The following is a 26,742-nucleotide window of genomic DNA, read 5'->3' as shown; positions in this document are numbered from 1 at the left end:
CCTAATCCCTTTGGCTGATTGCTCTTCTCTTTGGCTTCCTGGATTTTACCCCTTTCTCCTGCTCTCCTGGCCTGCTACTCTGTGCTACGCCCATGCTTACCTTGCTCCCGGAGACCCTGTCCCTCTCGGGAGGGTAACAAGGGAAAGTGTTCAGTGCAGATCAGTGAGTAAGCACTCTGCTGCTTAAGTCATTCATATAATGAAATTCAATGCTTTCTTTTTCTCCACTATAAATTATTTCTGATACGGCTTTTATGGTTAGAGAGTGCTCAGTTCGAATCCCAGCTCAAACTTCTGCTGTGTGAGGCTGGTACGTTACCCACTTTCGGAGGCTCTCATTTCCTCTGTGAAATGAGGATAACTGGACCATGGTGAGGACTGGAGATGGCTCCTGTGAGCCCAACACAGATTTGATTATTGAGTCTGATGGTGCTAGAGAAGGGAGTCTTGTCAAATTGTGTGCTTTCCCACCTGCTTCCCCACCATGTGTAAACACAAGAGATGCTTCCTTGCAAAGCTCTTGCTAGATATTCTATATCCTTTACCTCAGTTCTCATTAAAACCTAGCAAGGTAGGTATCATTACACCCATTTCACTGATGAGAAAATTGAAGATCAGAGGCAGGACAATCTCGCTGATTCCTGGTCATGCCCATCCTTTTCTAGCACCACTAATGCAGAAGTGAGACCCTCTTGGCCCTGCAGTGCGATTCAGAATAATGGCACACTTTTGCATTGGGAAAACGTTGCTTGTGAGGACTTTTCCAACTTTGCTTGTGATAAATCGGGTTGATTTTTCACTCTTAATGGGAAGCTGGACATTAAGCTCTTAGACTAAAGAGAGAAGCACCTCCTTTTTAAAAATGAATAGGATATACAGAATTTTTGAAGCTATAGATAAACTAAGGCTTGAGTTTGTTTTGCAGATCTTATGATGTTCTAAGGAGCTTTGGTGGTGCAGCAATTAAGGCATTTGGCTGCTAACCCAAAAGGTTGGTAGTTTGAGCCCACCAGCCACTCCACTGGAGAAAGATGAGGCAGTCAGCTTCCACAAAGATTTATAGCCTGGATTGGCAGTTCTAATCTGTTCTATAGGGTTGCTATGAGTTGGAATTAATGGTAGATTTGGTTTGGTTTTTTGGTATGGCCTTCTAAGACAGGGTCCCCTGGTGATGAAGTTGGATATTGTAACCCAGCTCTACTCGAACTTGTTAAATACCCAGGGAAAAAGATTCAGATTAAAAAGTGCTTATCGAGTAAATGTTCCCATCAAGTCACTGGCTTTGTCTTCTGTATTATCTTATTCACTCTGGTGAGATGGTAACAACATTTTGCAGGTGAGGACCCCAGCCAACTCAGGCTCACTCACTGTTAAGTGATAGACCCAGGATTTGAATAACTCTGAGTCTACACCAAAACAGCAATTTGCCAAGCTCTTTTTTTTGAATGGAATCCTATTTTCAGGTGAAGTTGATGTGGAAGCCAAATATGTAAAGCAGGTTAGAGTGAAGTCGCATTGACTGAGGTGGTGGTGGGCCTGCAGACTGCTGTGGGGGTTCCCTCTCATCCCTTAAGGTGGCTCATGAAGCCTGATGTAGAATCTCAGTGTTTCACAGAACACAGCTGGAAAACCATGTGGCCATAGTCTCCTACTCCACAAGGAAGGTCTAGCTGCTCTGAGGCCTGGGCAGGTGGTCAGTCCAGGAAGCCCTGGGGAGGTATAAGGGTGATTGACAAGAGAGGGAAGCTGTGAAAAATTCTAGAATCACTCAACTCCTGCACGAGAATGTAAGTGTAGGGAGCTGCTATGTGTCCTGTAATTCCCAGGATTTATAAGGGCAAACTCAACTAAATTCTCGAGTCTGTGATTCTGTCCACTGCAGCAACTTCTGTTACTTTGGGAACACATCTCTGATTTCTGAATGAATGTTGCAAGAAAAATAGGCGTCATTTTACCACTCATAAGCGAGGTGTATTGTGGTTTTAAAAAATACTGTTCTGGTTACCTAGTACCACTCTAACAGAAATACCACAAATGGGATGCTTGAACAAACAGGAGTTTATTCTCTCACAGTTTGGAGGCTTTAAGTCCAAGTTCAAAGTGCCAGGATATAGGGGCTGTGTGAAAGCCCACTGACCTTGGGTTTTAGCTCTGCCTCTTGCTCCCAGCCCAATGAAGCTAGAGACGTCTCTTCACTCAGGCAGCTACCGGCTGCTGAGGCTAACAAGCCCAAGGTCAACAAATAAAAAGGCACAGTCCTGATGTTACCAAACCACATGGCAGACCATTAATTCAAGTCCATTGTAAGTCCCAAGGTAGGCAGAACATGGCAGGCTGCTGAACAATGACACAGCTACATGTAGGGTCCAAGCGTGCCATAAACTAGCTACCATTCCCAAAGCTGCTGCTTATATATGGGAAGCAGACCACATCCCTAAGACAGCTACTCAGCTGCTTACAGTAATTCCACCATGGAGTTGATTACCATTCTCATCATGGGGAATACTACATCCAGCTGCCCAGCCACTCAACCAGGCCTAGCCAAGTTGACACACAAACTTAACTACCACAAATCCATTTACAAAATTCCTTCCCAACAACCTCACTACCACAAGCTACAACTACCTTGTGTGTTTATTCATTTTCTGACTATTGCCTGTTTGCCCAACTAGCCTTGAGAACACGGGAGCAGGGGCCTGGATTGTTCAATGTAGCTTCCCCAGTGGATAGTACTTGTTGGACATTTAGTAAACCTCTGTGAATGACCCACTGATACAACAGAGAACATTATATCCATTTTATAGATAAGGAGCGTAAGGCTCGGAAAGGGTAAGAGACTGCCCTTGACTAAGTAGCTGGTAGATGGCCAAGTCACAATTTGATCCAATTCCTGGCTTTATTGTTAGCTGTAGAGCAGCAATGAATTTGATAAATTTATTCTCCCCACTCCATCCCAATGAGCAGAGACAGAGATGACCAGGCTCTGGCAATGGCCTTACCCAGTAAGCTAGAATCCACACTCCAGCCTCCTGGTCTGGCTCCTGTCAGTCTGAAAGCCACCAGCCTGTCTGCAGAATGGGGACACAAAGACAAGGAGTTCTCTGGGGCCTGAGGAAGATTAATCAGCAATTAGTGTGCAAAACACTTTCCAGACAAATGTTAAGTATTATTAGTATTTAAATTTTGTTGCATTTTCCCCTGCATCCCAACAAAAGGGAACAGATGGCCCTGGCTCCAGGTGGAGAGGGGGAGGGCAGGGCCTGCTCAGAGCCAAGCGGTAGTTTTCTTGGCTGTGGCTCTCAATTAGTCCCTGCCTGATGCGGAAGCCTGGTGTGGCCCGGTAGGGTTGAGGAGAGGCCTTTATGGTAAAAGCTGTGTGAAGGTCATGGGAAAGCACTTGGCTTGGGGTCTGGATTCCCCTTCCTAGCTTGACTTGGCTAAGTTTTGTTGTTGTTGTTGTTGTTTGCCGTCGAGTCGGCCCCGACTCATAGTGACCCCTCCTTGGGTTTCCAAGGCAGTATCACTACGGAAGTAGGATTGCCCAACCTTCCTTCCGAGGAGTGGCTGGTGGGTTTGAACCACCAGCCGTCTGGTTAGCAGTCAAGTGCTTTTAGCCACTATGCTACCAGAGCTCCCGCTAAGTTTAGCTCCTCACAAAGCCTCAGGTCAATGATATTGAATGGTTGGAGTAGGGGAGCAAATAAAACCAGGCCATGGTGGGAGCACAACACACCATGGTTCCTTCTCCCTGACTCCTCTAGGCTCATTTCCTCTAAATAGGATTCCCTGGGAGTTGCAAATGATTAACACCATTGGGTGCTGACTGGAAGGTTGGAGATTCAAGTCCACCTAGAGGCACCTCAGAAGAAAGAAAGGCCTGATGGTCTTCTTCCAAAATATCAGCCATCACAAACCCTATGGAGCACAGTTCCACTCTGACACATAAGGTGTCTCTGTGGGTTGGGGTCAACTCCATGGCAACTAGTGGTTCCTCTAGGAAGGTTTTCTGAGACTTGAAAATGTTGCAGATCTGAATGCAAGCAATAGCTCCACCACATGTGTGATTTTTCCACTCCGGACCTCACCTCTCTTGTCTGCAAAATGGGCATGACATTGGCACTTGCTCTGTCTGCCTTGCAGTGTGGATGTTGAGGCCCAGAGGGATGTAATAACTTGCCTAGTTACATAAAAGGCAGAGCTGGCTTTCAAACCTAGGTCTTCCTCCTTCAAATCCAGTGACTCCCCTGCATTTCAGTTACATGTGAAGATGCAGTTGAATTGGGAAAAGGGTTAGGATTTACTCCTAAGAAAACTTGTGCTAAACAGCAGCAAGATATAGCACTGTAGGGAAGAGTAATGGATTGTACTAAGGACTGGAGTGCCTATAGAAGGTTAGGAAAACTGGAGCAGGCAGTCGAATCTGGGCAGTAGCCCACCCCAGGGTTTCCCAAGAAGGGACCTGGCCATGGCAAGAAGGGGTGGAGAGGGTCCTCTGCAGTTTGGCGACCAACTGACTTAGGATGTAAGATCACCTATTGCTCCCTAGCCTTCTACCCCAACCCCAGATCCTCATTCCCAGAACTTTCAGAGCATACCTTCCTAATGGATTGTATCAAACAAGGCCTTCTCAAAAAGTCCATTGAATGGAATTCGGGCTTTGGGCTTTGAATCTTTGCTCTATTGCTTACCATTGCACCCCATTTCCACTTGCTTGACTAACTTTGACTCAGCCTCAGGTCTTAGTGCACATGTCCCCCCTACCCCCTCAAGGAAGCCTTCCCTGATTCTCCATACAGGGAGAAGAGTCCCTCATGGTCCTTGATTGCCCCATACTTGTTTTTTTTATCACAGTCCTGATCACCCTGGAGGCATGCTGTGGGTTTATGCATCTTGACCACAGGTTCTTGCAGGGCAGGGACTGTGTTTTATTCATCTCCACATCCCCAACAGCCAGCACTTCTCATCTGTAAAATGAAATAGCAATTTCTAATCATAGGATGGATTGTGAAGACTCAGTAACAGATGAGATTTCAAAAACCTCCACAATTTGTAGTGTACATGAAATATACACTAATCATATTTTTTCCTTAGCTAATGTTACGGATCACCATCCATCTGTTAGTTTGTCATACTATGGGGGCTTTCATGTTGCTGTGATGCTAAACCAATAGTATTTAAAATAATACAATGGTGGACTGGTTTCAGTGGTGCTTCCAGACTAAGACTAGGAAGAAAGGACTGACTGATAATCTACTGAAAACTAGCCAGTGAAGACCCTATGGATCACAACAGAATATTGTCTGATTCAGGATGGAAGAGGAGCCCCTTAGATTGGAAGGTACTTAAAATACATTGGCTGCAACAATGGATTTGCAAACGCCAGTGATCATGGAAAATGGTGCAGCATCAAGCGAAAAAGGTGCAGGACCAGGCATATGTTAAGGAGGACTTACTCTGAAGCAAGAAATGTGCTCAGGGATTCCCCTGTGTGGCTTCCCTAGCTCCTTTCTGTATGTGTCTCCCTTCTTTTTGATCCAAGCAGCCAAGAGTTTTGGACAAAGATGCTTCCCTGGAAGGCTTGGAAGACTGAAGGGTCTAGCTGTGTTCCTTGACTCCTTCTGCCTACTATGACTTCAAATGTCTGGGCCCCATTGGAGAGAGAAGCTTTGATCTCCCTGTTAGGGATTGAGTTGTGCCCCTTCTCCCCTCAAAAAAATAATATTGAAATCCTAATCCCTAGTACCTGTGAACATACATTTGTTTGAAAATAGGGTCTTTGAAAATGTTATCAATTAATTTGAGGTCATATTGGAAAAGAGTGGGTCCTAATCAATATGAGTGGTGCCCTTAGGAAAGGGAAGAGGCACAGAGATAGGGAGACACAGAGGAAAGACAACCATGTGAAAATATGTCCACATGCCAAGGAAACCCTGGAGCCACAAGCAACTAGGATAGAGGCATGGAACAGATTGTCCTTCAAAGTCCTACAAGAAATCAACAGGGCTGACACATTGATCTAGGACTCCAGCCTCCAGAAGTGTGAGACAATACATTTCTGTTCTAATAATCCACCCAGTTTGTGGTACTTTGTTATAGCAACCCTAAGAAACTTAGACACCTCCCTTTCTTGGAGATCAAGTGCACCCACTGCTTCATGTCCCCCAGATTATTTGGAATTTCTAAAAGTACTTAACAACAACAACAAAAATTAATAATAAAACAAAAGGACTTAATGGAAAGCATAGCAGGCCCAGCAAGGAGACAGCTACAGTCAAAGGAACAGCGGAGACAGCAGTTACCAAATCCCATGTTTCTGGTCTTGCAGGCAATCAATTCACACTGGCAGAAGGAACCCAGTCTCCAGAGCCACACAATTCTGTGCATTCTTAGTTCTGTGCAGTCTCAGATAAGCTAGCTCATCCTTGTGAGCCTCAACTTCCTTTTCTGGAAATGGGATCATCAGGACCAAATTTTCTATGTTGTTGTGAGGATCCATGTCAGGCATAGCAAAGTGGTCAATGAATGGGTGCTTTTTTCTCTTCCCCAAGGTTTTTCCACACCTCACTGCACTCAGCACAGGGCCAGGCACATAGAACTATAGTTGTTTGACTCTTATCTACTCCCCTTTCCTCCCTCAAGGACGAAGATCATGCTCAATTCACATCTGCATCTCCCATACCATTTTCAGGGCCAGAGCCCTTTTAGATGAAGGAATAAATATATTCCAGATGGTGGGAATAGCAGGGTCATAGATAAGAGACCAAGGCAGGCCAAGTAGAGCCTGATCACGGTCCAGGGAGCAGCTGGATTTCTCAAAAACAAAAGTATAAGGAAGTGGATAAGATGCCTTTGCATAAACTGTGATCCCAGCTTGGGATGCCCGTCAGCTGTGACATAGTTACTTGTCCCTTAAAACACAACTCAAGAGTCACTTCCTCACCAGTTTGTTTCACTGTCTGGACAGAACTAGTTGCCCTGACCTATGTCTCTATTCTGTTCATGCTTCCACTAAGCACTGTTGACCCCATTCTAGAATTTTTAGTTTCTCTGCCTGACCTCTTGCCAGACTGAGGGCTTCTTAAGAGCAGGTACCACATATGGCCTCTCTTGGGATCTCTGGGTATCCAGAGCTGAGCTCACAGTGGGCTCTTCCCTCACAACAAATGTTGTCGAATTAATGAATGTTTGACTCAGAGTCTATAGCAGATAATCTTGGACAGGACAGTTCCTCTCTCCCAGCAGCCAATCTGAAGCCCAATGCAGTGTTGGGTCTAGTTGGCCTTCACTTGTGTAGAGGCAGGGAGAGAGCTGCTGTTGAGCTTGGAAATGGAGGTCTATAGGGGGACTGAAAAGATAGGCTCTGGGAGCCAAGAAGAAAATCTAGCTCCAGTCCTCTTGGCCTCTGACTGGCCATGGAACCTTAGGTAATTGCCTTCCCACCTCTGAGTTTTTGTGTTCTCTTCCATGACTTGAGGGGTGAGGAGAATGGGGGTCAAGCTCCAGAGATACCTAAGGCTCCTCTTACTTCCAAAGTTCCATACATTTATTTCCTTGGCTTTTTGACTGACAGACACATAAACACACTTGCATGTATGCACATCTACACACATGCACACAGGAACAAACAGACACAGGCATACACAGACACACAGACACACACTCTGTGCACAGAGTAGATCACATTAACATACTGACTGCCAGAGTCACAGATACACACGTACATGCCTCAATGTCATATTTGCACATGATAGGATATACAAGACCAGGCTCTGAATGTATACACAGATACATTACACAGCTTCATTTGCACCCACAAGCAAGTGACTGCAAGCACACACACTTTTGTTTTGGAGCCTCTACAGCCTTTTTCAGCTGGTTGAGTTGGGGACCACTGGAGGAAGACCAACATCTCTTCTGCCAGGTGAAGACCCCACTCCCTCTCTGCCAGACCTGGGTCAGGCCAGAAGAGCTTCTTTATGAACACTGCCCGCAGCCCCAGAGATGAGGACTGGGATGGGGCCTCATCTCCCAGGTTACTGCCTGTGGATGCTGCTTTAAAAATAGCTTCCTGCTGTTTCCAGGAAAGCTCTGGGGGATGAGAACTTCAGAGATTGCATTTTGCTTGTTCCTTGCTTGCCTGCAGAGTGATTTGCAAGGGTCCTCCCTTGACCCATCCACAAGAGCACCAGCATGCTGCCCAGAGTCCCCATTTGTGCCTGGTGGGCTGAAGGTGGTTGGCTAGCTGTGAGGGGGAGCTTCCCCACCAGCCTTTTGTACCTCTGAGGCAGAGTGGCTTAGACCTGGGCTCTGTCATGCCCTTGCTTTGGAACTTTGGACAAGTTGTTTGATGTCTCAGAATCTCAGTGTTTCCAACTGAAAAATGGGACTAATCATCTCCCCTTCTTTCATGAGCTGTTGTGGAAATTAAACCATGTAAGGTAGGTAGGGTCATCTCTCTACTACCTGTCGGGGCCTCCTTTGAGGGTGGATGTCTGGCTTACTTGGGCACCTCTGCCAGTTCTGCACCTGAAGCTCCTCCTTTTCTTGCCCCTCCTCCTCAGTTGCCTCTGCTCACGCCCTGCCCCCACATTTGCCCTTTCTGTTCATTGCCTCTCTTCTGGATAACTGGGACATATTTCTGCTTACAGAACTCCAGAGAGGGCAGGAACGATACAGCTCTGGTCAGAGAGGCCACTGGGCAGCGACTTAGAGCTGGCTCCATCAAAGCTGCAAGCTTAGCATCTTTGAGGGTGCAGAAATCAAGTTCTGGGAGGCCTTGGGAGGGGAGATGCAGCTGGTGAGGTCCAGGCTGATCAGCATGTCACTGGCTGACCCTTGCACCCCCAGGAAATCTGTGGTTGTAGGGACTTGGGCTGAGTCTCCTTGATAGTTCTGGGCAAGTGCTGTCAGAGTGGGCAGGATCTGGGCTCTGCCTTGGCTTGGCTCCATGGGCAGAGTCTGGACTCCGTGCTGGCTTGGCTCCTTACCTTCCCAGCTGTGTGACCTTGGGCATGAGATGTGACCTCCCTGTCTCCTCATCTATGCAGTGGACCCTCTGTCATCCTGTCCTAGGGTCACATGAGTACAGACAAGCAGTGCAAGTGGTGGGGTAAGGTTGGAGGTTTCATCTCTGTTCAGATGGAAGCATGGAAGCAAAGAGCCTTAGAATGACAGGATCCTCAAAAAACAAAAAACAAACACCTCACTGCCACTGAGTCGATTTGGACTCATAGCAACGCCCTTTGGGTTGCTGAAGTGGTAAATCTTTAAATATTTACGGAAGCAGATTGCCCAGTCTTCCTTCCATGGAGTGGCTGGTGGGTTTGAACCTCCAACTTTCTGGTTAGCAGTCAAATAGGGAGGACCTAGGCTACCATTTTACAGATGGGGAAGTGGAAGTCCAAAGAGGCCATGTGGCCTCTCCAAAAGACCTATAAGAGTTCAGAGAGGAGAGGGGGCTGCAGGCCCACCTAATCCTCTCCTCCCATGGCAAACGCTGGCAGAGGGACTCCAATGTTGGTTCTGGCTCTGACTGACCTGCCTGGCTCAGGGACACTGCCCTAGGAGGGTGAGTGCCTCCTTTAGGAGTGGGGATTGTCTGAGCATTCCCAGGAATGAGTGTGGTTTAGGCAGGTGAGTCAGGTCTAATCTCCTTTCACTGCTTACTCACTGGCTGGCCTCTGTCAAGTCACTTGTCTCGCTGAAACTCAGGTCTTCTACCCACCTCAACATACACATTGAGGTGTTAAGGTCTCCTTTGCAGGGCTGTTGTAAAAAGCAATGGAGAGAAGATTTAGGTTGCTCAAGAAAAGAACTGTGGAGAAATGCATTTTCTAGTTCCAAGGTGCTCTCTGCACCCACATCTGCAGCTGCCCTTGGGGCCTGAAACTTAAGCCAGGCTTGGTGGACTGAGCATGAGAAGCCATTTCCCAGGAGCTCTGATTATGGGGAGAGGGAGGTGGTGAGGTGGGAAGGCCTAGTCAGGTGTGTGTGTGTGGGTGCATTCTGCCCCAGCAGCTGCTTTCCTCCCCCAGACCTCACTCTCCCCACCTGTCAGATGGGGGATATGTCCCCGTGGCTATGAATCACAGTGCCTCTAGGAACAGAAGGTTCAGACAGAAGCTGCCTCACACCTGCAGGCTGGATGGGCGGGTTTGCTCAGGCACTGGGAGCCTTGGAATGTGCACTCGACAGAAACTGTGAAGGCTGGAGGCAAGTAGGTATTAAGAAGAAGAAGAGGCTACAGGAATTATCTAGGTCACAGAGGCTCAAACAGGGGCAGAATTTCGCTTAAGGTCACACAGCAAAACAGATTGAGCTAGAACTTGAACTCACAGTTCAGGAATATCCTGGTTCGAAGAGGCTTAGGTTATTTTCTCCAATTTCCCAGCCAAAAGCCCCTGCTTATGTGTCTCCCAGGAGCTCTGGTAGCATAGTGCCTAAGGCACTTGACTGCTAACCAGAAGGCTGGTGGTTCAAATCCACCAGGCACTCCTTGGAAGGAAGGTTGGGCAATCTATTTCTGTAGTGATACTGCCTCGGCAACCCAAGGAGGGATTGCTATGAGTGGGGACCGACTCGACAGCACATAACAACAACAACAACAACATGTGCCTCCTGGGACAAGGGGCTCATGGACTTCCATGGCAATCTATTCATTTGTAACAGCTCTGGCCTTTAGATACTTCTTTTTCACACTGAGCTAAAAATCTCTTCCCAGTCACTCCAACTTCTGCCCTCAGGATCAACATACATTGTTTTCACATGTAGAATTTGACAACCAAGATCTCATGCCTCTGAGTCTTCTGTTGTCCAGACTATAATTTCCTGAACATTCTAATGGGACAGTTTCTGGACCCTCATCCTCTTAGACAGGGAAGAGACCACCACATTACTCAGGATTCATATCCAGATTTCCACAGAATAAATCCTGAAAACACCAGAGGTTGCCTCAACAGGCTGTTCAATAAATGCAAAAACAATTACCAAAGACAAAATTGACTCAGAAGTGAAAGGAGAATTTTAAAGGCCTTTTCAATTCATGATTTTCATGTGAGGCAGTTAATCTAAAAGCAAATAAAAGCATCTAAGTGCTAGAAAAAAAAAATATGCAATGAAGTGTATTTTTTGATGGGTAAATTCTGACACTATAAATTATCAGCAAATCGTACCTAAAATAGACTCTACTCACGGAGGACTCCTTGGGGCCAGAGTCTGGGTGTTTCTATCACTCAAGGCAGCCAGAGCTGGATAGCCCACACAGGAGACATATAAGTACATGGATGAATAGTTCCAGTTGGTTGTCATTTTAAATGTGCAAAAGGTCAAGTACATCTCCCTATTCAAGTACATCTATCTCTTGGACCTTTGAGGTATGTTGGAGGTGGTCTGGGTATAGGATTATGATGCAACAACAACAACGCACTGCCGTCGAGTCAGATTTGACTCATAGCCACCCTTCCTAGGGTTTCCGAGGTGGTATCACTACGGAAGTAGATTGCCCAACCTTCTTTCTGAGGAGTGGCTGGTAGGTTTGAACCACCAGCCTTCTGGTTAGTAGTCAAATGCCTTAGGCACGATGCCACAAGAGCTTCCATAGGACTATGATATTGATGCCAAATACTGGAAAGTAGGGCAGCCATTCCATAGCCCAGGCTGCTATGGAAAGGAGGTAACTGATGGTTTTGTGTTTCAAGCATCCATTTCTCTTTTACTAACAGCACTGCCTTTTCCTTTGTGGGATCTTCTTCTCCCCAAGTCTTCTTCAATGTGGTTTAGGTAGAGCTGAGCCCATAGCCTGATGCTCCAGTAGAGGGGACATGACCAGGTTGTGGCCAATCAGTATATTCCATTCCCTTGCCACAGTGGTTAGTTCAGGGATGAGCATGTGATCCAATCCAGGCCAATGAGATTCAGCTCTGGAATGTTTACTGCTGCTCTTGGGAAGGAGAACCCTCCTTCTGTGGGATGTTGGTAAGCCATTAGGATCCAAGCCTTGTCAAAGAGTATGAGGGCCTTTTCCACAGTTTGGAGCTGTAGGGAGAGGCCACCAAGTGGAAAAAACAACCTTGAATGTGAAGCCAATAGAAAGATAAGCAGAGCCAAGACGTGGAGAGAAACCAAGACCGGATTTCTTCATTCTGTGATAGAAACCAATCATCCCTTGAATTTCTCATTGCATAACCCAATAAATCCTTTCTTTTTGCTAGTCACTTTGAGTTGGGTTTCTTTCACTTGCAACTGAAAGTGTGCTGACCAGTACAAGAAATGAACTTCCTCTTTAATTTTGAAGTAAACAGCTGACAGAAATTCTCCTCCAATCTTCCTCAACACCTGGATTGGACTAGGCATTGGTGGATTCTCTCCTTGTCCTGAGCAAGGTAGGGGGACTAGCAGGGGTGAAAAAGCAGTGCATCCCCCTGGGAGACTCCTCCCTCTCAACTCATCCCTACATTCAATTGGCCACCATATCCAATCCATTTGCCTTCCGTACAATCCCTCCAGCCTAGTTCAGGCCCATCCAATCATGAAAGGATTATTGCTCCTGCTTGGGATTAACTGCTTCCAGGTTTGCCATTATGAACCTCTTTTTCTACAAACAGAAAGCTTATTCTTAACCACCAGTCTTACCTGTGCCATGGCTCCCTGTAGCCAAAGCCTGGAATCCAATCCCTTTGGCCATGGCATTCAAGCTCCTTGACCATATGGCCCAACCTAATGCTCCTGCCTTCCTTTTGCCAGTCCCCTTGCATTCAGACAGGCTAGAACCCTCCCTTAAATACTCTCACAGTCCCGCCTTTCCATCTGTCCCTGCTCTCTGAAATTGCCTTTTTCACCAGGCTTGGTTCAAAGTTTCATCCTCTATGAAGACTCCCCCTGCTTTCCTCTCCAGGCAGTCAGTCCTGTCCTGCCCTGGGCCCCTGCAGCAAACTGCACATCCCCCATCACAGTCCCCAAATTTTCAGATGGCCCTAGACTGTCATTGTGTTCATTTCTCCCCCCAGATAGGGAGCTCCTTGATGACAGGGCCAACCCCATTCATCCTCAAGTCCTCAGTACCCACCCACGCCTACTATAGGGAGGTGCCTCAGAGTCTCTGATACATTGAATTCAAGCTTAAAAAATTGCCTAGTTACCAAGTTGTTTGCATTTATTCACTTAAACCTACATTCAGGGAGAAACCAGAGAATCAGTTACCCATTCTCCACCTGATGGCAGGGAGTGGGAGTACAACTGTGGCAAGTCCAGCAGGGCCACTCTATCCAGCTGCTGTGATCTGAGACTTCCACACCACACTCATCAGGCTACCTTTAGGAGACAACTGGGGTTCCCAGAAGTTTCAGAAAATTTTCAAGTCAGTCTTGACCTGATGTCAACAAATCGAGACAAGAAAGCAGATGGTGATGACTTTCACACTGGAGAGAGAGGTCCTCATCCCATCCCCAACTCTTGTCTTGGAATTATTGGATCAGAGGAAAACAGTCCTCTTAATTGATAACAGAGGGAGAGAAGGGCAACATTTTTTTTTCTGATCCACAGCCCAGGAGATACTCAAAGACACATGTCATCAGATCTCACATTCCATCTGCTAGCAGCCAGCTTAGAGGGTTTTTCACAAGGAAAGGAGAAAATGGGGAACCATATTTAAGCCTGAGTTTGGAGTTTTAACCCTATTTTATCTTCTTCCCTTTTACAATCATTCAAGGAGAATCTGATAGCGTAGTGCCTAAGGCACTTGACTGCTAACCAGAAGGCTGGTGGTTCAAATCCACCAGCCACTCCTTGGAAGGAAGGTTGGGCAATCTACTTCTGTAGTGATGCCGCTTTGGAAACCCAAGGAGGGGTCACTATGAGTCGGGTCTGACTCGACAGCACATAACAACAAGGAGCATGATGCTAACCCAGTTTGTCAGCCAAGGGAGTGGAGGCTCAGGGAGGTGAGCTCATTAGCCAAATGCACACAGCTGGTAAGTGGTGGAACAGAACTGCACTTCTGTCCCAACCAGGCCAGTGAGCTGGAAAAGTCTGAGTTTCACAGTCAGTCAGCAGAACTTGCTGGAATCCTGATCCTTCATTTCCCAGCCATGGGTCCTTTGTAGACCAAGGAGCCTCTTTGACATTCCGTTTCCTCACCTGCACAGTGGCAAATGGTCATCCCACCTCTCAGGGTTGTTGCATGAGAAGAAAGTGAGACGATGTAACTAGTTGGTCTGGCACATAGTGGAAACACAGTGATGGTGCCGGCTATGATAATTCTTTTTTTCCTACTCTGTTGCCCTTGGGTCCACAGGATGACCTATCCCATTGCCAGGTTCTAGGTGTTCAAACTGAAGAGGCCAGACTTTAGCCTTCAAATCTCAGGGATCCTGGAACCTCAGGCAAGTCTTGTTTTCCTCCTCTGTGAAATGGGAGGGCTGGACTAGATTCCTGTTCTTGTATCTCTCAGGTTCTACCAAAGAGTTTAATGGATGGAGGGTGAGGAAAGCCAGTTGTCATCAGCTCTCACTTATGGCAACCTCATGTGTGTCAGAGTAGAAATATGTTGTTCTGTAGACTTCTAAATAGCTGATTTTTTTTTTTGGAAGTAGATCCAAGGCCTTTCTTCCAGTGCAGTTCTGGGGGGACTCAAATCTCTGACCTCTTTAGCAGCTGAGCACATGAATTGTTTGTCCCACCTAGACACTCTAAGGGGATAGGGAAAGAAAGAATTTTCCAGCAGCCAGGTGGCCTGCCTAACAATAACGTCATATTCCTTAGCTTTGGGTTGGAGTGATATCAACTCATGGCTTACCTCTCACTGATAAAAGCGTTGACTGGCAGTTAAGTATCTTTGATTAATAAAAAATGGGGCAATGAATTAATCATGATTTAAATGCAGTGTGTTTGGGAAACAGAATCTTTAGAAACTCAAATCCACTGAGACCAGAAGCAAAATAAAAGAAAGAAATGGTATCCTTGGTGGTGAAAAGTTGGAAACCCCTAGAGCGGATGTTCACTGAGTCTTCTACTGGGGACAGATAGACAGAGGCCCTGTGTGGGCTAAGGGGGCTGTGGGTGCTGCTTTGGGAATGGAGCCTCGGCCCCTTTAAGGCTCTTCTCCCTCTCCACCAAGCCCCAGGCCTCTGCGGAGGAGGACGTGCATTATTGAAAGCGCAATTCAATACCTATTCACTCTCCTCCTCCTCCTGTGGGTGGCAATCACAGTTTACATAATCTGTCTCTCTGTCCTCCCAGGCAGCTGCTCCCTTCAGGCTGAGTGGTTTGAGGAGGGAGAGGGTGGGGAGAAGGGAGAGACATTAACTCTGTGCTGCCACCTCAAGTAGTGGCCAGACTGCATTGGGATGAAAGCAGGCTATTCTCATAGTCCTGGGTTCCAGTTGTCACTTATGTGCTGTGTGACTTTGGGTATATCCCTTTGCCTCCTCCCCAGTAACCTCAATCCACTCCCATGACATCCATTACAATATCCAAGCTCCTAAACCTTTGTTTCCAGTCCAGTCCTCCTTTCTAGACTCCAGGCCTATTTATCTGTGACTTGAGGGAGAGTTCTCTTTGTGTGTTCACAGGCACCCCAACCACAGGGTCATTATGTGAGAACAAACATCTCACACTGACCTCATCAATTCTCTCAAACCATCAATTCATTTATTCATCCAACCATCCATTCATTCAACCACTCATTCATTCATTTATCCATCATCCATCCAACTATCCATTCATCTAACCATCAATCCACCATCCATGCATTGAACCATTCACTCATCTATCTGTCATCCATCCAGCTATCCATTTGTTCAACCATTCCATCTATCATTCATCCATCCATTCACCCATTTAACAAATGTTCACTAAGTGTCTAGCGTTTGTCAACATTGGGGTATAACAGCACATGAAACAGACATTGGATTTGCCCTCTCAATATTTAGATTCCTGTGAGGGAGATAGACAAGTAGTCAAAAATTTGTAATACATGTAACAAGTATGGAGCCCTGTGGCATAGTGGTTAACGCGTTTGGCAGTTAACCAAAAACTCAGTAGTTTGAACCCACCAGTCACTCCATGAGAGAAAGATGAAGCAATCTGCTTCTGTAAAGACTTACAGCCTTGGAAACCCTATGTTGTTGTTATGTACCATCGAGTTGGACCCGACTCATAGAGACCCCTCCTTGGGTTTCCGAGGCAGTCACTATGGAAGTAGATTGCCCTATTTTCCTTCCAAGGAGTGGCTGGTGGGTTTGAACCACTAGCCTTCTGGTTAGCAGTAAAGTGCCTTAGGCACTCTGCTACCAGAGCTCCCTATAGGATGGTTCTATTCTGTTCCACACGGTCAGAATCGACTTGATGGCAGTAAGTTTGGTTTTGTTTTTTGGTAATAAGTATGATGATAAGGAAAGTGTAAGGTGTCCCAGGAGCACAGAGTGGGGTACCCAGCACAGACTTGGGGGATCAGAGAAGTTTTTTTTTGGGAGCACATGACACCTAGCTGATACTTGAGAGATAAGAGTGAACTTGTTCCTTTTTTCTGTGTTCCTTGTATCTATTACTAAAGGGGCTTGACACCTGGCACTGATTCCCTCTTGTTCTCACAATGATACCTCTTTGGGAGGAGCTACTCCTTCCCCATTCATGGTCCTGTGGGCTGGTTGGGAAGATCACCTCACCACCAGCTCCAGGGCTGAGGACCTGACCCAGGTCTGGCGGCAGGGCTTGTAGGGATTTGTCCACTGACAGTCAACCCAGGACTTTGTTGGAACCACTGGGAAGAAGGTGTTCTCACGTTACATTTGAATTGCTCAGCTGGTAGGAAGGTGGTGGCTGTGATTCCACTTCAGAAGGGAGGGCCTGCCTAAGAGTGATGCTAGTATAGGGGAGCTCTGGTGGCATAGTGCACAGAGGAGAGCAGAATTCAGAGACATAGAAAGACAATCTTGAAGTCATCATTTGAACCCCTGGATCTAGCTGTGCTTGAAATTCCATACTTTTCTTTTTCACTTTAAATCATTTTGAGTTGGGTTTCTATCAAAAGAGCCCTGACTGATATAATCCACCCTCTGCCATCAGGTCGATTCCAACTCACAGCAACCCCCATGGTGGTAAATCTTTGTAGAAGTAGATGGCCCTGTCTTCATTCCATGGACAGGCTGGTAGGTTTGAACCACCAACCTTCTGGTTAGCAGTCAAATACCTTAGGTATTGTGCCACCAGAGCTCCTTCCTGTCTGATAAAAAGTCTCATTAACAGTAAAAAGGCATTTTCACATCCTTTGTTTTATTTGATTTTCAAAAGAGCCCTAGCAGGCTGTTTACAGATGAAGAAAGGAAGGCTCAGAGAGCTGAGCCAGTGGGATTCAGATCCAGGTCTGTCAGATGCTAAAGTCCATGCTTTATTCAGGATATCTTGGAGATGATTAAGTAGGAAGGATGCTGGAGAGCAGGATTTAGATTTGAGAGGAGAAGGTGGAAAGAAAAGGGATTTGAAGGCAAAGCTCAGAGAGCTGTTTTCTGGTCTGTCTGAGGGAGTGGGGATGGCAGTGGGGAGGAAATGAGTATGGTTGGAAGGTGAGAGAAGGAAGGGGGAGAAAGTGGTGAGAATTGTGAAGGACCGAATTAGAATCAGAGAACTGTAGAAGTAGAAGAAAGATAACATTCAAGTTCTCTATGTTCTAGCCACATGAGTCAGCATCTGAGGACTGGGATCTGTACCTGGAACTTTCACATGCCGAGCTATACTCTGCTCCTGGTGTAGCCTCCACTGCAGAGGACCTGCCTCCTAAGTCAACCCATGTTTCATTGCATGACCATGTTTCAAGGTCTGACTAAAAACATCACCTCCTCTGGGAAGCCCCTATCAGCCTCCTGCTTGGTGTTCCTTAGCCCTCATCAGTGTTTCCTTTATAGTATAGGTCACTCTCACACACCCTATTTCACCGTGTGACTCATCTGCCTTCAGGGGAAGTTCATGGTTTGTTCGTCTTTGATTAGACTCAAGCTCCTTGCCACATGCCTGGCACTCAGTAGGGTCTCAGGTAGGTTTTTAAAAATAAGTATTTGAAGCAAATTAATGTCCAGATCAGAGGTGAGTTTAAGATGCCAATTAGAGTTGCAGGAAGATAGAGGGGGAAAATGGGTTACACAAAGAAAGAGACACACTGAGAAGGAGAAGAGGTGATGGATGGGGAGAGCCAAGAAGAGAGACTGAGAGGGAGCCCTGGGGGTGGAAATCTGGAAGGGTCTGCAGGCCCGTCTGGGATTCAGTCGACCTCCCCCCTGGAGGAAAGGGCTCAGTTCCCTCAGAATCCAGGAGAGTTGGAGCAAGAGCCTCTATGGGTGGATGGGAAGAAGGTGGAGGATGAAGGAGGAGCTTCTGTGACTCCTCTCCTTGCCAATGAGGGCAGGAGATGCAACACAGCTGTGAGGAGCTAGGAGGGCCTGAGGGTCCTTGGGTGGTGCAAACAGTTAAGTCCTTGATGACTAACTGAAAGAAAGGGTGGCAGTTGAAACCCACCCAGAAGTGCTTCAAAAACAAGGCCTGGTGGATCGGTTTCTGAAAAGTCACAGCCATGAAATTCCTATGGAGCACAATTCTACTCTGCAGCACATGATGTTGCCATGACTCAGAATGGACTCTACAGCAACTGGTTAACTGGCCAGTGGGATTCGAGGAGACCCTTGGTGGTGCAAACAGCTAACATGCACCATCCAGAGGTGTCTCAGAAGAAAGGCCTGGTGATCTCCTTCTGAAAAATCAGTCATTGAAAACCCTGCAGAGCACAGTACGACTCTGACACACAACAGGTCACCATGAGTCAGAATTGACTTTATAAGCCACTGGGTAGGTGACCCCAAAGAGCTGGTATTGCTCTGCATGGAGGGAAGGGAGGGGACAAAATAGGGGCAGCAGAAGTCAGAACCTTCTAATGCCACATCCTAGAACTCCCCCCCTCCCCCAGTGGGGCTACAGTGTGACTTTTCCCTCCAGGAGCTGATAACAGAGCCTGAAGCAGAGAATGCCAGACCTTTACAGATGGTGGGCCTACTAGTTCCTCCGCTCTACTCTGGGGGGGTGGGGGTGGAGTGACCAGGAGACTGTCCTTCTCCATCACAGTGTTCTCCTCCTCCACCCTCTCCATGGCCTTGAGCACCACCCAAAGTGATCCTGTTTATTTTCCCATCTCCTTGTATGTTATCTGCCTCCCCCACTGCCAGGGAAACTCCACATACAGGGACACAGACCTTTTCCATCCCTCTAGTGCCTAGCACAGTGCCTGAGCAATGTTCTCAGAATGCCAAGTGGATTAATGAATGGAAGGCCAGGTGAGTTGTGTGTATGTGGCGGGGGAGTGGGGAGTTGCTTGGAGGTGGTGTGGACAAAGCACTTACAGAGCAGGGCTCCCAAAATAAAGGCATCTGGGCTCTGAGATGAGAGCCCTTGAGAAGAGAAAGGCCCTTCTGGGGCTAACTGTGTGGCTGTCAGCCTGAGTGCAGACAGCTGCAGGCAGACAGCGGTCTTGGAGGGAGGGGCGCTCCTCTGCCTGTGACACACCTGGTCTTGGCAGCAAGGAAACCCACAGGGGCTTGCTGTATCCACATGAGACAAAAGAGAGCTGACCCTGCCACTAACGGAGGAGGTGGTTGAAGGATTGGGCCCTGGGCAGGACAGGGAGTCCCATCTGGGCGGGAAGGAGGGAGGAGTGAGCATGTGTCAAGGCAGGGTGTAGACTCCCTGACCTCTTGCCACGAGGTTCTGAATAAGGACTAAGCTACACATCTAAGGCTCAGGGGGGTAAAGTGACTGGTCGGGGCCACATGGCAAGGAGTGGAGAGCCAGGATCTGAGCCAGATTGGTCCTCCCTTTCACATCACTGGGCACCTAACACTAGTTGTTGTTAGCTGCTGTTGAGACACTCGCCAACTCATGGTGACTCCATGAGCTAAGAAATAAAACACTGCCAGGTCCCATGTCATCCCCATGATCAGTTGTAGATTGGACTGTTGTGATCCCTATGATTTTCATTGGCTAATTTTTGGAAGTAGATCTCCAGGCCTTTCTTCCTAGTCTGTTTTAGTCTGGAAGCTCCACTGAAACCTGTTCAGCATCAGAGAAACACCCAAGCCTCCACTGGCAGACAGGTGGTAGCTGTGCACGCGGTGCATTGGCCAGGAATAGAAGCATCTTGGGGTTGGGGGACACTAATCTGCCAAAGGCTGTTCTCTTTTGCTAGAATATTTGGCATAATTGCAGGGAGAAAGAGGGGAGAGGAAGGAAAAGAGGAAAGGGAAGGAGAATTTTCTCTTCTGTAAAATAAGGAATGAGCTAGATACCCTTAACTGTTGCTTCACTTTTCATTCTGTGGGTTTTCTTCCTAGAGCTGTGCACTTCAGTCTGAGTTTGGTAATAAGATGGACCCAGGGCCTAAGGCCCCCAATCTCAGGCTCCATTCCCAGGCCTACCTTTGGCAATGATAGGAAAATCATGCCCCTTTTTAAGCCCAGTCACCTCCTCTATGAGCTGCTGGTGACAATTCTGAGCTCTCAAGGTGACTGTGAGGATTTAAAGAGGCAAAGGAAAGGCACAGCACACAGAAATATTATATGTGGTTAGAATTAGCCAGTCCTCAGAGCACCTCCTTCCATAGTTCCACTAACTTCCACTTGACAGTCAGACATACCATTCTAAAATGAAATGTAGACCTTGTTCCTCCTCTTCTAGGGTCTTGGACAGGTGCTTCACAAAAAGGGATGCTCAAATGGCCAACAAGCATATGGAAAGAAGTCCAACTTCACCAGTCATCAGGGAAATGCAAATTATAACCATAACCACTACACACATACCAGAATGTCTGAACAAGAAAAGAAAGAAAATGCCAAATGTTGGTGAAGATAGAGTGCAACTGGAAATTTCATAGAGTACATCTGGGATTGGAAATTGCTACAATTGTTTTGTAAAAACTGTTTGATAGTATCTGCTAAATTTGGATCTGTATCCTTTATAACCCAGCGATTCTACTCCTTGGTATAAACCCAACAGAAATATGTATATATGTGGTCATAAAAAGACACATACAAGAATCTCCATAGCAGCACTTTTCATAAGAACTCCAAACTGAAAACAACCCATATGTCCATCAACACTTGTTGTTGGCTGCTGTGGAGTTGGCCCTTGACTCATGGCAACTTCATGCACATGGAACAAAATGCCCGGGCCTACACCATCCTCATGATGGGTGTGGGCCAGACCATTGTGATCCATCCATAGGACTTTCGTGTCTGATCATCAGTAGAAAATCTTCCTAGTCTATCTTAGTCTGGAAGCTCCACTGAAATCTGCTCAGCATCATAGCAAATTCCAAACCTCCACTGACAGGTGGTGTCTGTGCATGAGGTGTGGTGGCCAGGAATTGAACCAGGCCCATATGGAAGGTGGGAATTCTACCACTGAAACACCAATATCATGAACAGTAGGACACAAGAATACAGTTTGATATATAATATAGCAATGAGAACAAACAAATTACAACCAAATGCAACATCACCAAAGAATCTCAAACATAATGTTGAATGAAAGAATCCAAAGACTAAAGACTAAATACTACATGGTTTCATTTATAAGAAGTTCAAAGACAAGCTAAAGGGTTAGACATCATGCTCCTGGCTCCTTCTGGGGAGGGAATGACTGGGAAGGAGAGCCAAGACTGGGCCTTTCTGTGACACTGTTTCTGTTTCTTGATCTGAGGTTGTTACGTTGGTATGTTCACTTTGTGAAAAGTCATTAAGCTGTAAATTTATTATATTAAAGCACTTTTACAAACATAGGTGATATCTCTCTTTTTTGCTTTTATTTATATTTTATGAAGGTATACACATATATCAATTCAACAATTTCAACATGTACAATTCAGTGACCTTGGTTAAATTCTTCAAGTTGGGCTGTCTTTCTCAATATCCTTTTCCAAATTATCAATGCCAACTTACTGCACCCTATGCTTCTCATCTAACATTGGTGATAGGTGATATTTCAATTAAAAATTTCTGAAAAAAAAAGCCCTCCTTTCTATGACTTCCTGCTGGCGTGGGACAGGGCTCCAACTTTGTGGCTGCCATTCAAAGCCGTCTGGGTCTCACCTTTGCTGCCCGTCATGACTCCCTGCTTTGAGTCTCAGGCTCAAGATTGTGCTTTTTCTAGAGCATGTCTGTTGTTGTTGTTGTTGTGTGCTGTCAAGTTGATTTTGACTCACGGTGACTCTATATGACAGAGAAAAACTGCAGCATACAGTTTCCTAGGCTGTAATCTTTATGGGAGAAGACCTCCAGGTCTTTTCTCCCATGGAGGGTTGGTGGGTTTCAACTGCCAGCCTTTTTGGTTAATAGCTGGATGCTTAACCATTATACCACCAAGGCTCCTTAGAGTCTGTTTGAGATCCTGTAATTCCACTTCAAGGAAACGTCTGCTGTCACTTCACATCCAGCCTGATAAAGGGATGGTGAGTGCCTCTGAGTCCCCTGGGGGGTGGCTATTGACTCACCATTGGCCATAGTTCTGGCCAAGACTGACTGGGCAGTAAGGGTCAGAGACCTCTCAGTGCACTGGCAATTGATCATGGAAGAGAACTCCTTTGAACAGCTGAAACCACTCCCACACTATCATAGACCTTAAATGAGACACCAAGGGGACCAGGTGGTGATTCCTCTCTAAATGGTTTGCTCATTGGCTTTTGACCTCTATTTTCCATCAACTTGATGTTTGTTTCCTGATCTTTACAGATTGGAAAATAAGTAGAGGTAGAAAGCTCAAGCTAATGAAATTCCCTACCCACTCTTTTCCCGCTTTTTAGAATGTCCTGAGCTAAATGTGCAAATCAAGTGGTGCTTCCATCCACTGGCCATTAAGAGTCCTATTGCCCCTTGAAAATAGCATGCCAAGTGAAATAAGTGACAAAAGGACACATATTGTGTGGTTCCATTTATATGAAATATCTAGAGCAAGCAAATGTGTACAGACCTAAGGCTATTAGTGGTTACCAGGGTGGGCGAGAAGGAGGGGGAGAAGGGGACTCTGTTTAGGACACATTGGGCATCTATTAAGGGTGATGGAAAAAGTTGGAAACAGATAGTGGTGATGGTTGTACAACGTGATGAATGCAATTAATGTCACTAAATTGTATACATGAAGAATGTTGAAATGGCAAATCTTTTGTTACATATATGTTTGTTGTTGTTGTTATGTGCCTTCGAGTCAGACCCGACTCATAGCAACCCCTCCTTGGGTTTCTGAGGTGGCATCACTATGGAAATAGATTGCCCAACCTTCCTTCCGAGGAGTGTCTGGTGGGTTTGAACCGCCAGCCTTCTGGTTAGCAGTCAAGTGCCTTAGGCACAATGCTACCAGAGCTCCCTTGTTACATGTATATTTATCACAATTAAAAAAAAAAAAAAGTCTCATTACCATCTGTGAAAGATGGGACCTGGCAGCACCTGTCCCCATCAGCAATCTGAGTCCACCTCTTAGACCCCTGGGCCCCCAGGACTGCCAGCTGCAGCCCAGGGTCCCTGTAGTAGAGACATGGACTCCATGAGATCTGCTTCCCAAAGGTCAACCCTATGGAGCAGTTCTACACTGTACACATAGGGTTGTCATGAATTGGAATTTGTTTGATGGTAACTAGTCTGTTTTGGTAGTTAGGTCTTGTCACTAGCTCCCGCCAGTGGGCTGTGGAAAGAAGGACTGAGGTAGTTAAGAGTGGATGTGAGCTCTCCACTTGCTTTCTTCCTTCCTGCAGTAATGGCAGAGGCTAGCCTGGATCCCTGAATCACTGCCAAGAAGGGACCTGCTCTGGACAGCTGCTGGTCCCACAACTGACTTCATCTCTGTGAGAAATAAACCTATGTTGTGCTAAAGTATGGATTGATTTGTTCCCACAGCATAATCTAACCTGTCTTGGAAGATGCAGTCTGTCCAGTTCTTCAGCACCTACTATGAGCCAGGCACTATGCTGGGCTAGAGGACAAGACATAGTGTGTGCCCTCAAGGAGCTTATACTCCAGGAGCAGCAGATAAAAACTGATGAGTATCTCCATACAGAATGTCAGTTCTGGGGTAGGGGGAAACCCAGGGTCTGTGGGAGTCTAGAGACAGGGTGGCAAGGCCCAAGGAGAGGCCAGTCATGGAAGGCTTTCTGGAAGAAGTGACATCTTAGCTGAGCTGTAGAATAGAATAGAATGGGTGAACAGAAACTAGCCTGGTGGTCACAAACTTGTAGCATATATTGCTTGGTGAGCATAATGCTTAATTTTTCCCCCTATTAGTTGGCAATATTTAAAAAGGATGAGTTTCACATGTAAATATTAATTTGGGGCTTCATTTAAAAAATTCAGCGTCTTGATCAGCACTGGGGCCATGTGGCTGAATGGTAACAATTAGTGGAATGTGGCAGTGGCTGCCTCTTTAGACAAATATGAATATTTCACATTGCTACAGTTCCTTTTAGGCATTTGTTCCTTGTTAGCACTGCAGATGGTTGGGTTTGCAAGCTCTGAGTAAGTCAATACTGTGATCTTTCAGGATGGGGCCCAGTAAATCCTTTATAGCCATAGGGCCAAGGCCAAGCGTTGTCCAGCTCCCCTTTGCTCCCCATGGCTCCCAGCCCATCAGGGGAGCCAGAAGCCCTCAATGGAAGCCTATGTGGGCTCTGGCCCCAGGTTTAACTGACTGCTAGCCTCAGATTGGGATGGACCTCGGGTCCAACCAAAGTTGGAGGAGACCTCAGGGACTGTCCAATTGAGTCAGGGCCAGGGATCCACGTTGCCTGGTACTTCCTCAGCTCCTCATAATATCCCTTTGCTGGTTTTGGCTGCCCACCAGCCCACCATCCACCCCTCTTTCTTTTGGTGATAGTCCCTTGATTTTCTTTTTGGGAACTCCCCATCCCTTGTTGTTCAGGCTTAGAGGGGGTGTATTCCAGCCTCCCTGCTTTCCGCTGGCCAAGGAGAACAAATGGGACCCAAGCCAGGCCAGCTGGTCTCCCTCCTGGGACTGTGGATCGTGAGCAGAGTGATGCAAGGAGGAAAAAACAGTCCTGGTGATGCATCTCAGAGGGATACCTTGAAAAAAAAATGGCCTTCGTCCCTTTTCTCAGACCCTTGGTGCTGCTGTGGTTCCTACCCTTTCCTGAGCAGCCTGGATCTCCAGGCTAGATCTCCTGGACCTTCATCTAGTGAGGCAGACTTGGTTTCTGTTGCTTGCTACTAATGAATCCTAACTCATACAAACCCCCTCTCAGAGGATATGTGAATTGAGTTCACACCTGATTCCCCTGCACATCAAGCTAGTTCCTAACCCTCAGTTCTTTCCCACCCTCTGCAGCAGCCACTCAACCTGTTCCTAACCCACAGTCTGGGGCAGCCCTGACCATACTGACTGCTAGCTGGGCTGTTGTCCTGACTCTGGACTCCCAGCTCAGTCAGGAGGCTCTGAGTCACCTGAAAAGAAGATTCCTCCTTAGGAAGGGGCCTCCTTTGCCTTCACCAGGACAAGGTGAGGCCCCTATGCCCTGTGTCTATGCCCAGAGATGTCCCTTCTTCTGGGTTTTGCATGGGCTCTGAGCCATGGAGCTTCTCGCAATGCTTGGCCAGGTGAGAATTTCCCTCCCTCCAGCACCACCTTAATCTTTTTTTCCAGGGGCATATCCTGCTGGTACCATTATTCACTTTATGCTTAAAAATAGTTACAGTCTCACTTTTTAACCTTTAATACACATATTTGAAAGGGGAACATGAGACCATTCTCATGAACAAAAAACCAGTATTATGTTCTGTAAATGGAAGGTAATGGTAAAAATAAAGACATTGAAAAATCCACCACTACCACTAGTTGCCATCAAGTTGAGTCCATTTCTACTCCCTGATGTCAGAGCAGAACTGTATTCCATAGCGTTTTCAATTCCTGATTTTTTTTTAAAGTTGATTGCCAAGCTTTTCTTTGAGATGCCTATGGATGGACTTGAACCTCCAAACCTTTCAGTTAGCAGCCAAACAAATGAACTGCTTGAATTACCTGGGGACACCTCATTGAAAATAAAACACTTACACTCAATTCCAGCTAGATATTGTTGAGGCTGAAGGTTGAGCTCCATTATTAAAAAGGAAGATCAGCAACAAGTGTTAGAGAGGTCTTAAGGAGATTGCTGTTGCTGTTGTTGTTAGGTGCAATCAAGTTGGTTCTGACTCATAGTGACCCCAGGTGCAACAGAACAAAACTCTGCCTAGTCCTGCACCATCCTCACAATCACATCACAATGTTTGAGCCCACTGTTGTAGCCACTGTGTCAGTTCATCTCCTTGAGGGTCTTCCTCTTTTTTGCTGACTCTCCACTTTACCAAGTATGATGTCCAGGGACCGATCTCTCCTGATAACATATCCACAATCCGTGCTTTTAAGGAGCATTCTGGCAGTTCTTCTTACAAGATAGATGTGTTCTGCTACCAGCTGAAAGTTGAGTTCCATTATTAAAAAGGAAGGCCAGCAACAATTTTTGGAGAGGTCTTAAGGAGTTACCAACCTCCAATTGATCTTTCTCCAAGATGGATCAATGGAAAAGGAAGGAACTCCCTCTCAGTGGTATTCAATTTGTGTCTGAATATCTCTTAAAATAATCTGGAAAGGAAAGAGACCTCGGATAAGCAAAGCACTACTGAAGAAGAAAAACAAAGTAGGAGGTCTCACATTGCCGGATCTCAAAACCTACTA

Source organism: Orycteropus afer, unplaced genomic scaffold, assembly GCF_000298275.1.
Source record: "Orycteropus afer afer isolate SDZICR_OR568_19922 unplaced genomic scaffold, OryAfe1.0 scaffold00573, whole genome shotgun sequence".
In the NCBI taxonomy this organism is placed as follows: domain Eukaryota; kingdom Metazoa; phylum Chordata; class Mammalia; order Tubulidentata; family Orycteropodidae; genus Orycteropus; species Orycteropus afer.
The sequence above is the reverse complement of the archived record's forward strand: the minus strand, read 5'-3'. Positions refer to the sequence as shown.